The sequence below is a fragment of the Mirounga leonina genome, unplaced genomic scaffold (assembly GCF_011800145.1).
Source record: "Mirounga leonina isolate KUSES-001 unplaced genomic scaffold, KU_Mleo_1.0 Mir_126, whole genome shotgun sequence".
In the NCBI taxonomy this organism is placed as follows: Eukaryota; Metazoa; Chordata; class Mammalia; order Carnivora; family Phocidae; genus Mirounga; species Mirounga leonina.
The window spans coordinates 26436300-26452604 of NW_023270314.1; the positions used below are offsets into that span (position 1 = coordinate 26436300).

At 46.2% G+C, this 16305-nt stretch overlaps 1 protein-coding gene and 1 pseudogene across 3 annotated transcripts in view; one reads left to right on the plus strand and one right to left on the minus strand.

Annotated features, from left to right (window-relative positions):
- The first annotated feature begins 6727 nt into the window (after nt 1-6727).
- POU6F1 (POU class 6 homeobox 1) overlaps nt 6728-16305 on the plus strand; it is a 33237-nt gene continuing 23659 nt past the window's right edge. For all 3 annotated transcript variants that reach the window (XR_004678755.1, XR_004678756.1, XM_035002647.1), the window contains exon 1: nt 6728-6999. The gene's annotated coding sequence lies outside the window, so the exon portion shown is untranslated. The remainder of the gene's footprint in view (nt 7000-16305) is intronic.
- LOC118008841 lies at nt 15448-16137 on the minus strand (annotated as a pseudogene).

Below are 16305 nucleotides of genomic sequence, written 5' to 3' on the forward strand. Positions count from 1 at the left end.
ACACACACACACACACACACACACATACCCATTCATCTCTTCGAGACTGAATTTGTCAGATTTAGGGAAATATACTGGAGGTAGCTGAGGAACAAGAGGGAGGAAGGGCCTGGGACTTCCCAGAAAGAAGTGGAGGTTTGAAGGAGGAGTTTAGGGAGAGAAGCAGACCTGAGGACAGGGAGCCAGGTTAGGGTCTGGGCTACCTCCATGAAAGGAACAGACTCTTAAATAAAGATTGAACTCCTCAGCTGTTTTTCACTTGGATTATAGGGAAAGTTAAAGGCAAATTTTTAAGCTTTCCCTTAGTCATTGGAATTCTCTTTAGTCGTCCCCCAACCCTCTTTGTGTAAAGAACACTTTGTGTAGTCACGTTGGGGAGAATTCATAGCCCTGCCCCACTGTGAATATAGTTGCATTTCATCCAGAGGAACCACACCAGGCATGCTAGGCTGTGACCAGCAGCCAAGTGAGTGGCCCAAGACCAAATGGAACAGAAGGTCAAGCAGAAGATTTGGGAGACAGGCGTGAGACAAACCTTGCCTTGCATTCCACTTCCCCAAATACACTAGAGAGAGGTGACCCTTAAAATGGAGGGAAATACAAACAAACAAAAAAAAGATGAAAATGCTGACACTTGGGTTTCATATACATTATCTCAGTCAACACGTACAAAACCTTAGGAGTGAGTGTTATTCCCATTCTACAAATAGGAAACTACGGCTTAAAAAAGCTAACTTGCGCAAGGTTACACAGCTAGTAAGCGACCATGGTCACATCTGAACACAGATCTGTGGATCTGATTGGATTATAATGTCTCCTACTTGCTTCTGTGGTGATGGGGGTTTGCCGTCACAGCAGTTAACTACTGTTCATGCCCCAGGGACATCTGTTAGTCTCCATTCTATAGAACTTTGTCTTATTTGATGCTTTCAAGCCTATCTGCTTCTGTAGTTCACGGAAATAATCAAGATGTAAAAAAGGGAAAATAATAAAATCAAAGGTTCGTGGAACGCATTGTGAAATGCTTCTCTCTTGGGACTGGTGGGCTTTATCATCCAGAGGACTTAGGAAGACAGAATATAAAGAACATGGAATGTGAAAGAAAATGTAGGCTCTACCCCCGGTCTGCTCCTCGCCAGCTGTTTGGCCTTAGACAAGTCACTTAACCTCTCTGAGCCTCAGTTTTCTCATCTTGAATATTCCTACCTCACAGATTTGGTGTGAAGGTCAAAGAAGATAAATGATAAATACTTCTTGAGCTATAGAATGCAACCTGTCTCTTAGTTAATATAAGTATTAACTCTATCAGATTTGCTGAAGCTGCTTTTTTTATTGCAAGGAAGGATAGCCCCTCTGGCCACTTCCTGGGCACAGTCTCTATGCAAGCAGGAATCAGGGGCCTTTAGCCAAGTTAAATTAATGGTGGTTGACTCTGCCAATTTATTTCCTACTCCAGGCTTTCTTTCCCTCTTATCTACACATCTGCATGTCAGGAATAAATTTCCTTTTCCTACAATATCATTTTTTGATGGAAACTTCCAGACTTACTCAGATGGGAGAAAGGAGGGGGGAGAACAAAAGACCACATTTCTTCAGCATTTCAATCAACAACCTCATTTTCTTCCAACAGTTGAAGTGAACTTCTTATGAATAATGGATGATGGCCTGATGAATATGCACATAGCCTATTATGCCTGTGAGGTTTGGTAAATAATTTATGAGCTAAAATGTTCCTCACCTTGTTACTGTACAAAAATTATGAAAAAAACCACACATATTTACCCTTTGAGCTAGTAGGGTGATCTGTCAGAGTGACAGCAGCCTAGTAATACCGTTCTACATCATTGCTGAAATTAAATAGAATAAAATATACACATTTCAGGGTGGGAGGTCTGTAAAAAAAAATGGAGTATGCACAGCCATACTCTGTGTCACATACAAGTTTTCAAAAACTCTGGCTTCTCGGGGGAAAAAAAGAAGAAGAAGAAGAAAAAAACCCTTCTGACTTCTCACCTTAAAATATCCCACACTGTTAACAGTACTCAGGGGCCTCCTCCTCCATCACCCATTCTCACAAGGACTTCAATATGACCAGTCAAGATGGGCAACAGTTTCCTTGTTTCGTGAAAACTGGCCAACCACAAGCTATAACGTGGTAAAATTTAAGACTCCAGAGATTAAAAAAAAAAAAAAAATCCTAATAGCTTTCAGAGAGAACAAGCAGGTAAGCACAGAGAGGGGAATAAACTGGCAGAGAAGCACTTGGAAATGCATCGCCGTCTTCTCCCAGTTGAGAGCTTTTTCCTTCTGACCAACCGGCCTCCCCACTGTTATCATCCTCCAACTCACTCCCACCTGCCCACACCTCATTACCTTAGCAACAGCAGTGATGCCTCTAATCTGGTGATTAGAGAGGGGGAGGGGCAAAATTAACTATGGACACAAGGATGGTGTTGGGGAAAATAGGCATGGATCCTGGGGAAATTTGATTGTTCCATGACAATTTTTGAAGACCTGAAACTGGGTTAGTTCTCAAGGCAGGGAAGATAGGACACCAGAGATTACTTGCTCAGATTCCCAGGGCTTTCTAGGAATGGAGTACAGTGCCAAGGGAGACTCTTCCTATCAACAGCCTCTTGCTGCCCCCCTGATACGCTTAGTGCTTGGAGGAGATCCGACAAAAGAGGAAACATAAGGCCCTGCCCCACATCTGTTGGGGAAACCAATATATTCTCCAGAAAAAGAATGAATGGCCTATAAACTACAAATTATATAATGAAGTCATTGGAACAATGATGTAATTAAAATAATACTAATTAGAACAATGTGGTATTATTCAAGAAGGCTTTGGGAGGAGATAAACCTTGAGTGGAGTTTGCAAAGAAAGAACCTAATTAAACTGAAAGATTGAAGGTATATATGGCCAGGCCTTCCTGATGTGGGCCCTGCCTATCTTTCCAGCCGCATTTTGTGCAACTCCCATTTGCTGTGTTCCAGCCATATTGATCCTCTTTCCGTTTCTTGAAGGCCAAGTTCTTCCCTGCCTCATGGCCTCTGTGCCCTGCCTCTGCTTCTGCCTTTGCTGTTCTTCTGCCTCCTGCTTATCCTGTCTTTTACATTTTGCCTTATATTTGACTCCTTCAGAGAGGTCTGTCCTACCCCGCCCCCCAGCGTTACTCTTTTGTACCACCTTGTTTTCTTAAACATCATGTGTAATGATGTATTTGTGTTTATTTTTTTGTTGAATGTCTGTTTCCCTAGTAGACTATAAATTCCAAGGGAGCAGTCTGTTTTGTCTTCCACTGGACACTTAGCACCCAGCCCAGTGTCTGGCACACAGTAGATAATAACTATTTGTTAAAGAAATGTAGGCTCAGAAGGCATGGGAAGTGGGAGTTCAGGAGAAAAAGAAAATGTGCAGGAGTTTTCTTTGGCCTGGGAAGCAGAAGGAAGCCACTGGCAACATCGCTCTCTACCCATCCATGAAAATATTTATATTGTTGAAGCTTTTTTCTGATTATCAAATATATACTTATTCCAAAAAAAGACTGTACTGCAATATTCAAAAAAAAACCCTGTATTACAAGTGTTGGAGGGGATGTGAAACAACTAGAACTCTCATATGTTACTACTGAGGACATAAATCGGTTCAAACATTGTTGAAAACTAGCAGAATCTACAAAAATTAAATATATATTCCAAACCTAGCAATTCCACTCCTCAGGATTTACCCAGGAGAAATGAGTGCATATACTCACCAAAAGACTTGTACAAGAATGTTTATAGCAGCTTTATCCATATAAGGGACAAAAACAGGAAGAGCCCAAATGCCCATCAATAGTAGAATGGATAAATTGTGGCATAATTATGCAATGGAATACATACAGCAATAAAAAAAGAACAAACAGTACTGCTAGACACAACAACATGGATAAATCTCAGAAACATGTTGGGTGACAGAAGGCAGACACGAGCACATATTGTCTGATTCCATTTATATGAAGTTCAAGAACCACAAAACTAATCTATGGGGACAGAACTCAGAATAGTGGTAACTGGGAGTTTATTGACTATCAAGGAGCACAGGAGAGTCTTTCTTGGGTGTTGGAAATGCTTTTTTTTTTTTTTTTTTTTTTTAAGTAGGCTGCATACCCAATGTGGGGTTTGAACTCAACCCTGAGATCAAGAGTTGCATCCTCTACTGACTGAACCAGCCAGGTGCCCAGAAATGCTCTATATCTTGTTGTGAGTAGTGATTTATAATTACGTAAAAATTCAAGTTGTACATTTAAGACTTAAGAGGGTTCTTCCAAAGTACCTCTTAGGTACTTTACTGTGTGCACATGTTAGACCCGAATAAAAAAATTAAACATACAAAAAAGTTAATATATGCTCATCAGAAATTCAAGCAATGCAGGGTGCCTGAGTGGCTTGGTTGGTTGGGCAACTGCCTTTGGCTCAGGTCATGATCTTGGAGTCCCAGGATCGAGTACCTCGTTGGGCTTCTTGCTCAGCAGGGAGTCTGCTGCTCCCTCCCCCCTTGCTTCTCCCTCTTGCCCATGTTCTCTCTCTGTCAAATAAATAAATAAAATATTAAAAAAAAAAACTATCCTTGACATTTACGTCATTCAAAGCATTTGATCTGTGTGTAGCACCAAACCAAGTCACATAGACTAAGAGTTTCTGCCTTCGTGTAACAACGTTCAAGAGCAAGACTGTGCCCCTCCTTCACACAGAGTAGTAGGAAATACAAAAATGATTAAGTCACAGCCTGTGCTCTCGAGGAATTTACAATCTGAGGGGAAAGGGGAGGGGAAAGACCATAGAGACTACAGACAGACCAAACAAAACTCCCAAGAGCTGTAATACCATGACATGTGTCAGAGTTTCACAAGGCCATTACAATGGATGCAACTATGGGACACCTGGGTGGCTCAGTTGGCTAAGTGTCTGCCTTTGGCTCAGATCATGATCCCAGGGTGCTGGGATCCAGTCCCACATCGGGCTCCCTGCTCGAGCCTGCTTCTCCCTCTACCTGCCGCTCCCCCTGCTTGTGCTCTCTCTGACAAATAAATAAAATCTTTTAAAAAAACGGATGCAACTATCATACAGGGACTGATACCTTACAACTGTATAGAGCTTATAGTTTCCTAAGTGCTTTCACATACAGCCTCACTATTAAACTTCTTAACCCTATGAAGTAGTGATTATAGATAGAACCCTCATTTTATAAGTAATGAAGAAGTTAAGCTGCTTGCCTGGACTGTGAGCAGGAGAGCTGGGACTCACACCTAAATATTCTGACTCCTAATCCATTGGTTTCTTATAAATCTGCCAGCGGCCCTATCTCCTCACTCTCAGGTAGAAACGGCGAAGAGCTAGAACCGGAGCCCTGCGGGCCAGACAAATGATAATGTCAGGCCTCAAGAGGAAAGCTTCGGTGAGCAGGACCCCTGGGTGTGAGCAAGCTCCAGGCAACATTCTGGAAAAGTGTGTAGCAGTGATGGTGTGGAGCCACGTGGTGCTGCTCCCCGTCTTCTCCCCTGCAGTGTCTTCCACCAGGGGGCTTAAAGAACAGTCCTGGGAGGGCTGCGGGCTCCACTTCCCTTCTCCTCACACTATGGAACACTCTCTCCCCGCTCCCCGTTAACCACCAAATTGGGGGGGGGACAGGCGGGCAGAGGGGTGCACCCAGACCGATAGCAGGCCACCACCATCACTGAATTTACAGAGCCTCCCTCCTCAGTTTTTCTCCCGTCGTTCCTTCTCTTCTCCTTTGGTCTTCCAACTCCTTCCTCTTCCGCTTGTCAACTACTTCTCCAATCTGCTTTACCCTCGGCCCCAAACTCTACCTCTTCGAATCCCTTCCCCTTAGCCTACCTTCAAAGGCCTCTAGAGAAACCAAACAGTCCGCACCATCACCACCAGCAAAGCAGAACGTTGTTCTTCTCCAATCTACTGAACTTTTTTTTTTTTTTAATTTTCTTGTCCACTTGGACAGGAAGGCAGGGAAGTTGTCTTGACAGCCCACAACCAACCGCCAGTGGGGTGAGGGGGGAGGGAGCATTCAGGACCTGGGTCCCCTCCCTGAAATGGAGCCAGGGCACAACCAACTGGAGGTTCGACGCTGGCTGAACGCCCTCTAAGCCCCCCACTCCTGTCTCGAGCTGGGGTTCTGGCTCGGGGCTTGGGAGTGGACCTGAACTTGACTTTCGACGATGAGGAGCACAGTTGACTTAACTAGAGAGGAAAGGCGGCGGTGGCTGGGAGCCCCCGCCCCAACCCTAGGCCGAAGGGAATGTGGCATAGGGTCCCCACTTCGGACTCCCGCGCCCCTGCTCCCACTCTCGCACCTTCCAAAACGAAAGCACCTCGAGCAGCACCTCCGAGGGGGCTGCGTGACCCGCCCCCACGGACCCTCCACTCCAGGCCGGGAGGAGAGCTGGGGCCTCCCGGCGTGACCAAGGGCTGAGGGTGCCCACCCCACCCCCGCCCTCCGCGTTCCCGGCTCCCCAGATCCCCTCCCTTCCTCCGCCGCCCCCGGCGGCTGGCGCGCGCGGTGCAGCATGCGGCAAAGCTCTTTGCATAAATTATGCTCATGACGCAGCAGCTAAAAAAATCCAAGTAGCAGAAGGAGGGAAAAAAAGGGGGGGGAGAAAAGGGGGGGTTGTGGAAGGGGGGAAAGAAGAAAAATATATATACCTGCCCGCCCCCCCCCCAGCTCCCCCTTCCCGCTTCCCGGCCGCCCCCCCCTCCGCCCGGCGCAGCCCGCGGTGTCCCCTTCGGCTCTGCCCAGCCCGGCCTGGGGGCCCGGGGGTGGCGGCGGGTCCCGACCGGCTCCCGGGCCGAGCCGAGCCCAGCCAAGCCGCACTGGCTTCTTTGTCTGCGGGCGGCGGCCGGCCGGCCCCGGCCCCGGCCCCCTGGCCCGAGCTGTGAGATGAATTTCTAATCGGGGGCCGCCGGGCACCCGGGGCGAAGGCGGCTCGGGCTCGGGCTCCGGTAAGTAGCGGGGTCCGGGGCGGGGAGGGGTTTGCACGGAGGGGGAGGGGGCCGGGCAGGGGAGGTTTCGGGTTTGGTTAATATGCAATGCCCGTAATTAGCATAATTTATATATTTATGATAAAGAGAGAAAATGCCGCGGGGCCGGGGTGCCGGGATGCCGGGCCGGGGCGGCGGGGAGCTCTGGGAATGAGACTGCGCGCGGCCGCCCGCCTGGGCCCGGAGACCCCGGGGGCCGCGCCCTCGCCCGCCCGCGGGCCGGCGGGGACCGGGGGAGGGGAGGGGGCGGCCGCCAGGTGGACCCCGTGGGGAGCTTGGACCCGGCCCCTCCCCTGGAGCCCAGGTGGGATACGGACCCGAGCGGACGTTACATACACAGACCCCGTGGCGACCGGGAGCGGATTCCCGCCCCACCGGAGAACCCGGACGCCTGGGTTCCCGGCGGTTAAGGTCAACTGGGTCGGCCTGGGTGACCTGTCACAATTCTCCCCAGCCACAGTACCCAGGGAGGACTGGTGGGACTCGGGGTTAGGAACCCAGACGTTGCTGGAAGCGTGGAGGAATGGTGGGAGGGTCACCATCGAGCAGAGCATAAGCACTTCATAAATATTTAATAACAATATTATTATTAACAAATAGTCATGATAATGGGCCCGATATGTGCTTCCTGGCCATTCTCACCTGGCAAGGCCAAGGGAGCCGCTCGGAGCCTTGTAATCCCCACTCAGCCGTGATTGGAAGCCTAAAACCACAGAATAGCCTCAGCTGCAGGGCAGGGGGGGATAAAACACGGTTAGGAAGCCTTTGGGGGCAAATGAAAAGAAGTTCTTTGCAGAGATTGTAACCTCACTGCTCTTCCAGATTCCTTGCTCCAAAAATACAGGCTGGTCTTTAATTGTTTATGGACATATATCCCTCCTCCCCTTATTTTGGTTTTCTAAGGCAGCCAACAGTGACAAGCAGGGCCTTCTGAAGAATAATTCCATATATTCCATTTTGATTGAAGTCCTGATGCTCAGGGTGATATTTCTGTGACCTGTTTTTTGTTTGTTTGGTTTTAGCATATGTGCAGTAGAACTTCGTTTCGTTCATTGGTCAAACAAAAATACCTAGTATGTGCCATGCTCTGAACAATACAGATAGAACTTACCTTGGCATGGAGTTTTCATTTCAGTTTAGGTGGTGGTGGTGGTTAGGGGGTCAAGGGAAGGCAGATAATAAACATGAAAGCATACAAGGTAATATCATAGAGTGATAATGTGTGTGTATGTGTGTGAGAGAGAGAGATGAGCTATTTCTTCTCTTTTGAAGGTACTATCTAGCACCTAAGAAAAAGTGAATCCGAAGAAATTTGCTTCGCTAAGGGTTCTCTGCATTATGAAGGAACATGGGATAAGATTATATCCCTCTCCCCAAGATTAACTGGCTATAAAATCATACTAATAATCTTTTCTATTTTTAACACTTTACAATTGAAAACATTTTTATATGCATGCTTTAGTTCAATTAAAAATAATAACAATTATTATTTTACTGAGCCTGGGTGGTTCAGTCAGTTAAGCATCCAACTCTTGATCAGCTCAGGTCTTGATCTCAGGGTTGTGAGTGCAAGCCCTGCATTGGGCTCCACGCTGGGCTGGGCGTGGAGCCTACTTTAAAAATAACAACAATAATAGTAGTAACAGTTACATAGTGTTTGCTGTGTGCCAGGCCCAGTTCTAAGTGCCTTACATAAATGTTACCAATTTAATTCTTACAATAACCGATGAGGTGGGTACTATCAGTTAGCCCCATTTTACAGATAAGGAAACGAGGCTTAGGGAGATGACCTGAGGGGAAGCAGTACTCAACCTGGGTCTTCTGCCTTTAAGCCTCAAGCTCTTTCTGTGTCAAAATGAGGATCAGTGAGGCCACAGAGGGAATGGGAGGGAACCTGGATTGCCACATTAGGAAGGAGTAAGAGTGGTTAAGGTTCTCCAGAACTTATTGCCACTTCTTTGAAATAATTTTTAAGTAGTCCTAGGACTGTGAATGGGGCAAAAAAATTGAAATAGGATCTGTGTTTTGAGGGAGGAGGTAGGAAATATGAGGAGGGCAAGTGACCTGATTTCTTAGTTTATATTTTTGGCTCATAGTCATTAACACCCCCCGCCCCCGTGATGTACCAGGTATTATACTAGGCACTGGGGTATGTATTTTTTTAAATATTTTTATTTATTTATTTGATAGGGAGAGACACAGCGAGAGAGGGAAGGCGTGGGAGTGGGAGAGGGAGAAGCAGGCTTCCCGCTGAGCAGGGAACCTGATGCGGGGCTCGATCCCAGGACCCTGGGATCATGACCCGAGCCGAAGGCAGACGCTCAACGACTGAGCCACCCAGGCGCCCCAAGCACTGGGGTATGTTAATAAGTGGACATGTCTTCTTGGAGCTTACAGTCTAGTGGGGGAATATACCTACTTTTTATTTTCCACATTTCATTTGCCCCCTCCCTTCACCCTGCCTAGGGTGAATCATGTTTCGGGACAAGGGAAAGGGAACAGGAGGAGAAACTAAATGTGTCCTTATTAAACTAGTGTTTACTGTTTGCCTATGTATGTCTAAGATTATACGTGATAGTTTGGAAAGGGGGAATTAAAGTTGTTCACTACTTTCCTATCTTTTTCTCCTTCCCTTTTTTCTGGCCTATGTGAATGCCTAGCTGGTCTGTCAATAGCTTACCAAGCTATTTATCTCTGCTAGTGGATGGAGGGGGGGGGGGGGTCTGGAGGAGAACTGAGAGTTTTCATTTTCCAATGTGTCCTGATCCTTGGAGGCCAGAATAAGGCCCTTACAATTCTGGAGAGGAAGTTTGGTATTGTGTTAGGAGGATAGGGGCCTGGGATAGGTGGACACTGTGTTGAACTTTGAATCTGCTATTCACTTTCCTGTGCCCTTGGGCAAGTCACCTGACCTTTCTCTACCTCCATTTCCCTCTCGATAAAACGGGATCATAGTAAGAGCCCCATGCTAAGCATTCCACTTACATGATCTCTTATCACCGTTATAACAACCCTGTAAGGTTTTCCTATTTAATCACCATTTTAAAGATGAGGAAATTAGGGGCGCCTGGGTAGCTCAGTCAGTTAAGCGTCTACCTTCAGCTCAGGTCATGATCCCAGGGTCCTGGGATGGAGCCCCGCATCGGGCTCCCGGCTCCGCGGGAAGCCTGCTTCTCCCTCTCCCACTCCCCCTGCTTGTGTTCCTTCTCTCGCTGTGTCTCTCTCCGTCAAATAAATAAATAAAATCTTAAAAAAAAAAAACAACCCGCATCATCATCATCATCATCATCATCATCATCATCGTGAGGCTCCTTGCTCAGCAGGGAGTCTGCTTCTCCCTCTCCTGATCTCCCTTCCCTTCCCTCCCCCCTTCCCTGCTCCTGCTCTCTCTCTCTCAAATAAATAAATAAATAAAATCTTTTTTTTTTTAAGATGAAGAAATTAAGCTTCAGAGAGATTAAGTCAATTGCCCAAGATCACACAGCTATTTCATGGCCAAACTGGGGTTTGAGTCTAGGTTTCCCTCCAAAGCCTCAACTTTCTATCTATAAAAATGGGAGTAATAATAACTAATTGTTCTTAGTGTTTTATTCAATAATTCCGAAGTAAACTCTCTTATTATTTATCCCTGAGAAAACAGAGAAGTAATCTGCCCCCCTGTGGAAAGTCACACAGTTGGTCAAGTTTCAGTGTGGATTTGCACTATGGACTGGGGGTGCTGGTGTCCCAGAATCAAATAATAATAGTTAATATACATTGAACCCTTATTCGATTTACTGTAACACTAGCCCCGTTTCAAATATGGTAACTAAGGCATAGAGAGGTTAGGTCCTTGTCCAAGGTCTCACAGCTAAGAAATCTTAAAACTGAGAGATGAATCCAGCTTCTCAGTGGCTGCACTAAATTGAAATGAGATAATGTATGTAAATTTTTGTAAGAGCTACCATTTTCTGAGCCCTTACTATGTGCCAGGCATCAGTCTAAACTTTTTACATGCATTAATTTATTCAAGCCTCACTAGAACCCTATGAAGTCGGTGCTATTTCTCAAATTTTTTCAGATGAAGAAACTGAGGCACAAAGGTTAAGTCATTTGTCCTGAGGCCCACAGCTAGTAAATACCAAAGCTGAGATGATGAACCCGACACAGTCTGTCTCCAGAGAGTGCTCACTATAATACTATGTGTAAAGGTCATGGATCCCAATAAACTATACATGATTATTATTCTTCAGCAGGTGTAAGCAGGGAAATCTGTGTCCTGGGACCAGAAATGGAGAAGGATGGGAGGACATGCAGAAAATCCATCAAGCAATAATGACTTTGAGGTGGCAGCCTCTCTGGAGTCTGGCAGTTTAAGAAAAGGGCTGATAATACTTCTGTGCAGGGATGTGGTGTTCCTTCACACCAGCTACGAAAGCTGTGTGGACCGCCATGGCAGTGTTAAGTGGGGGAATTCTGGGCATATTGGAAGGAAGAGCCAGTGGGATTTGGTGAAGGAGCAAATGTGAGCAATAAGAGAGAAGGCAAGGTGGGGCACCGGGGTGGCTCAGTTGGTTGGGCGACTGCCTTCGGCTCAGGTCATGATCCTGGAGTCCCGGGGTCGAGTCCCACATCAGGCTTCCTGCTCGGCGGGGAGTCTGCTTCTCCCTCTGACCCTCCTCCCTCTCATATGCTCTCTCTCGCTCTCATTCTCAGTCTCTCAAATAAATAAATAAAATCTTAAAAAAAAAAAAAAAGAGAGAAGGCAAGGATGATGGCAGGGTTTTTGGCCTGAGTGTCTATGGAAGGATGAAACTGCCCATTGGCTGAGACGGGGAAGGCTGCATGCAGGTGGAACAGGTTTGGGGGCACCTGGGTGGCCCAGTTGGTTAAGCGTTCAACTCTTGGTCTCAACTCAGGTCTTGATCTCTGGGTCGTGAGTTCAAGCCCCGTGTTGGGCTCCACATTGGATGTGGAGCCTACAAAAAAAAAAAAAAAAAGAAATCAGGAGTTTGGTTTTAACATGTTGAGTACAAGATGATATGAACAGTCAGTAGGCATTTGGATTTCTGAGGCTGAAGTTCCCAGCCAGAGATTGAGATTTGGTCCATCTAGGGAGGAGGTAAAGTGTTGATGGCACCATTCAGCTCAGCCCTAGTTACCCATCTATGCCAGTCTCCCGCATGCCGTCATTGTGGTCTTTTTGAATGGCAGCTCTGCAAGAGGTAAGTGCATACACAATTTAAATATAAAAGGAGTGTAGAGCTGGAGATTCTGCTGCCAACAAACAGCCTAGCCTGAGAGAATAAAGTCAAATTTTTGAAAGGTGATTTCCCACAATAAATGTGGCTTTCTTTCAATTGAGTACAGGTAAAACTAATTTCAGCTTAACCAGCCATTCCTTAGAGTCCACTAACTTCACGAAGAGGACCCTCCGCCTCCAAAATTGACTGTATAGTCAGAAGGTATTTTACACCTTGAAAACCTCAACCACATGAAGTGTTAAGGGAGGGATGAAAACCACAGAAATGAGTCTGAGTTAAAAGTCTGCATCCCATACGAGAATTTCCATTGTCCTCCACATGGCATAAGATTCTTCATACATAAAATTTCATGTCGGAACCCAGGAACAAGAGGAAAAGGACCAACCCCAAACTGCAGTAGGTATCCCTTCTGTGGATCCTCTTGCCCCTGTTTATCCATCATGACATTTAAACAGACTGTATTGTAGTTCTCTCTTTGTTTCCTTGACTCCCATGTTAGACTGAAGGCTTCTCCACAAAGCTGAGGAAGGTTTTCTCCCCCATTGTATCCCTCATGCCCAGCACATAGTAGCCACTGAAATATTTGTTGAATAAATGAAGGACGAAACATTTCAGGATTTTTCCTAATAGAATCTCAGGCTACTCTAGGGGGTTCGGATGTGTTTGAGATTTCCTTTTTTTTTTTTTTTAAGATTTTATTTACTTATTTGACACAGAGACAGAGAGCACAGCAGGGGGAGAGGCAGAGGAAGAAGCAGGCTCCCCGCTGAGCAGGGAGCCCGATGCGGGCTTCGATCCCAGGACCCTGGGATCATGACCTGAGTCCAAGGCAGATGCTTAACCAACTGAGCCACCCAGGTGACCGTTTGAGGTTTCCTAATGCTCCTCCTGGGTGCCTTAGAACGTTGTCCTAAGCAAGCCCAAAGCAGTTGCCAAAGGAGAATGATACACAGAACCAGGTCCCCTAACTCAGGCCCCCCTGCTGGAACTCCTGGATGGCCCCAGACCTCGGGATTTTCAGATTGTGGGCAAATGCCTCAGCACCCACTGTTCATTCTCTCCCCGGGGTTACCTGTATTTTTAGATGTTAGCCCAGGAAAGGGAGGGATAAATGAACTGTCTGGGAACCAACTGAGATGCTTTGCCAGGTTCGAGTCAGGTGTTTTTCACTCATCTCACTGGAGAAAGAAGACCAAGGAGGAGGCTTTGGGTGGGCTCTGGCTCCCATCCCAGCTTTACCCAGAGCAGCTCCACTGTGCTGTGTATGGTGTGGAGTTCTACTGCCTGAGTGATCACAGGAGCCCCTTCTCTTAAAACGGACCGCGGATCGTCTCTCCTCACTGGCTGCCAGGCTGTGGGCACGGCATGGCATCGTGAGCTCAAAGGAGGCCGTGCAAATGGGCCGTTTACCCCTGTCATTGGGGAACCGGTCAAAAAGCAAACTAAAGATGGCTGTCTAGTCAGTGAGGCCAAACCACAGCCTTAGGCTTGAAAAATGTGGAAAGTTCCTGGCAAGGGGCTGGGACCAGCTGCAGGAGAAAGTCTGCACAGATACTGAGCCAGGAGACGCACAGAACAGAGCTCAGAGTCAGAATGCTGCGTGTCTACAGACTGGAGAGGTGTTTATGTCACGTGCGTATCTCTGATAGGAGCAATCTCAAGCCAAGACGAAGGGAGACCAGTAAGTCCTGGGGTCTGAGATGAGGGAGGCATTTGCCTCTGTTCTGCCTGCATTCCTGCTAGGCAGAAGCCTGGTTGGCGGGTCAGAGTGCGCCTGCGTGGCCAGAGGCTCCGAGCCAGGCCTGCCTTTTCCCTTGACACGGAGGACTAAACATTGAGGACCCGGGTCCACATAAGCTCATGGAATTTCAAGGGTAGAAGGGATGTTAGAATTACCTGAGCCTCTCTGCTGCTTGAATCCCCCGAATAACAGTCACAAAGTGAACACTTGCTTAACCACTCCCTGTGAGTGGCCACGGCTGGCCCTAAGGAACCGGTGGCAAGACTAGGAGCAGGCTTTAAGCTCCTCTCGAGCAGATGCCCCTTGGCCCACAATGACTAGCTACTGATGCCTCCCTTCTAAAGGCCTTTGGAACTGGAAAATTCTTGCCCTGTGAAATGTATGTATCAAGCTATAATGGACCCAGATTTACTTTGCACGCCTTTCTGCTCCATTTTGTCTCTGCCTTTTATTTGAATTTGCAGATGGCTTGCTAATTGACTTCTGTATGTAACCAATATCATGGCTCATCCCAGCCCCCATCCAGCACAGGTGGTAAATTGCCAGGTTCTTGGCAAAACTCACAGAAGGCTCCCATGTACAAAATTTGGAGGAGGACATCACCCAGGAATGAGGCCAGAGTCCCAGTGAGGGTGGATGATGCCTACTAGCTCTTCCAGCAAATTCCTCTTCCCCTCCTGCCCCACCTTGTCCTACCTGAAAAGGGAAGCCTTATTTACTCTTTTTTCAAATTGCTAGGCGTCCTGAATTTCTTGCCCTTCTTTTCATCCCTACTCTAGGTGGTTAGGGAAGGAAAGGGAGAGAAGGAACCTCATGGTTCTCCTTGCCTCCTTGGCCAGGAAACATTCTGCCAAAGAGTGAAGACCCTAAAAAGCGATTACACTCTTAGGTATATATGCCAAAGAATTGAAAACAAGTGTTTAAACAAAAACGTGTGCAGAAAAATTCACTGAAGCACTATTCACATAGCCAAAAGGTAGAAACAACCCAAACATCCATCCACCGATGAATGGATAAACAAAATGTGGTATATCCATACAGGATTTTTTTTTTTCGGGACATATGAGTTTAATTGCCTACTAGACCATCCAGATGGAAATACGCGGTAAATGTTCTTACCACAATAAACAGAACAATATATTAAAACTGACTTCCAGAATTGTCCAAATTATTTTAATCACATTTTTTTTCGCATTTCTTTAAATGTCACGTCTTCTTTGGCAAATTTGTTCAAAATACTAAATTTTCATTCTATAATTTAGTTTAGTAGAGTGCCTCTACATTGATGGTCGTCAGGGTACCTTTCTCTAAGCCCTAATGGTTTATATCTTCCCTTTAAAATGTGTTAGTATCTTTAAAAAGTGTATAAATATCTTTTAATTACGTTATCATTTTCAAAGAAATCCTAGGGGGAAAAATTATGAATTAAACACCTGTAAGTTCTTCTTCCTTTCTGCTATAGTATAGCAATCGGTCATCTAACCCATAGTGGCCTAGCAACTGAGCAAGGCTGACTGAGTCTTGTCAATTGCAGCCGATTGCCCCTCATAAAGCACCAGCTGACTACAGATTCTCCACTTCTTTTCGAGCAACCCCATAACTGGCCCAAGTCATTCTTCGGTCTATACATTATGCTAGTTTTGGTCCCCGAAGAAGGTCTTCCTTTTCCTGGACCTGCTTCACCAGTTTTGCTTGTTCTTCATTTAATCCGTGTTTGGGAATCCTCATTCACAAAATCATTTTTGGAGACCACTGCACGACCCAGGATCAAGTGCGTAGATTCACATAATTTTATGGAATATGTACTTTTTTCACATTCACGATCTATGTGTTTAAAATGTTCTTAAAATTCCAAACAGTTTTCTTCCGGTGAAGATGCCGAATTCCTTGAAAAGTTCTGATAGTCTTCATTCTCTAAGACATTTTACTATGCTGTAACAGGGATTAAATGAAGATCTTGTTTTCCTTCCTTATTGTTTAGGTGTTGCCCTTACAGGTTTTTTCTCTTGAACTGCTTGTGTGGGGAGGTGCTGGATCAGCACGGGCCTGGGGAGTGCTCGGTAAAGTCTCAGCTGAGCTTGACGCACTTTCCATCTTGGAAATGAAATCTCAGTTTTGCTTCTCCCTGAGCCGGCGCAGAGAGTGCCGAAAGCCCACCCAATATTATCCATTATTCCATAGCTATAAAAAGGATTAAAGTGTTGATACATGCTACAACGGGGATAAACCTTGAAAACATTTTGCCAAGTGAAAGAAGGCAGACATAAACGCCATTTAGTGTAT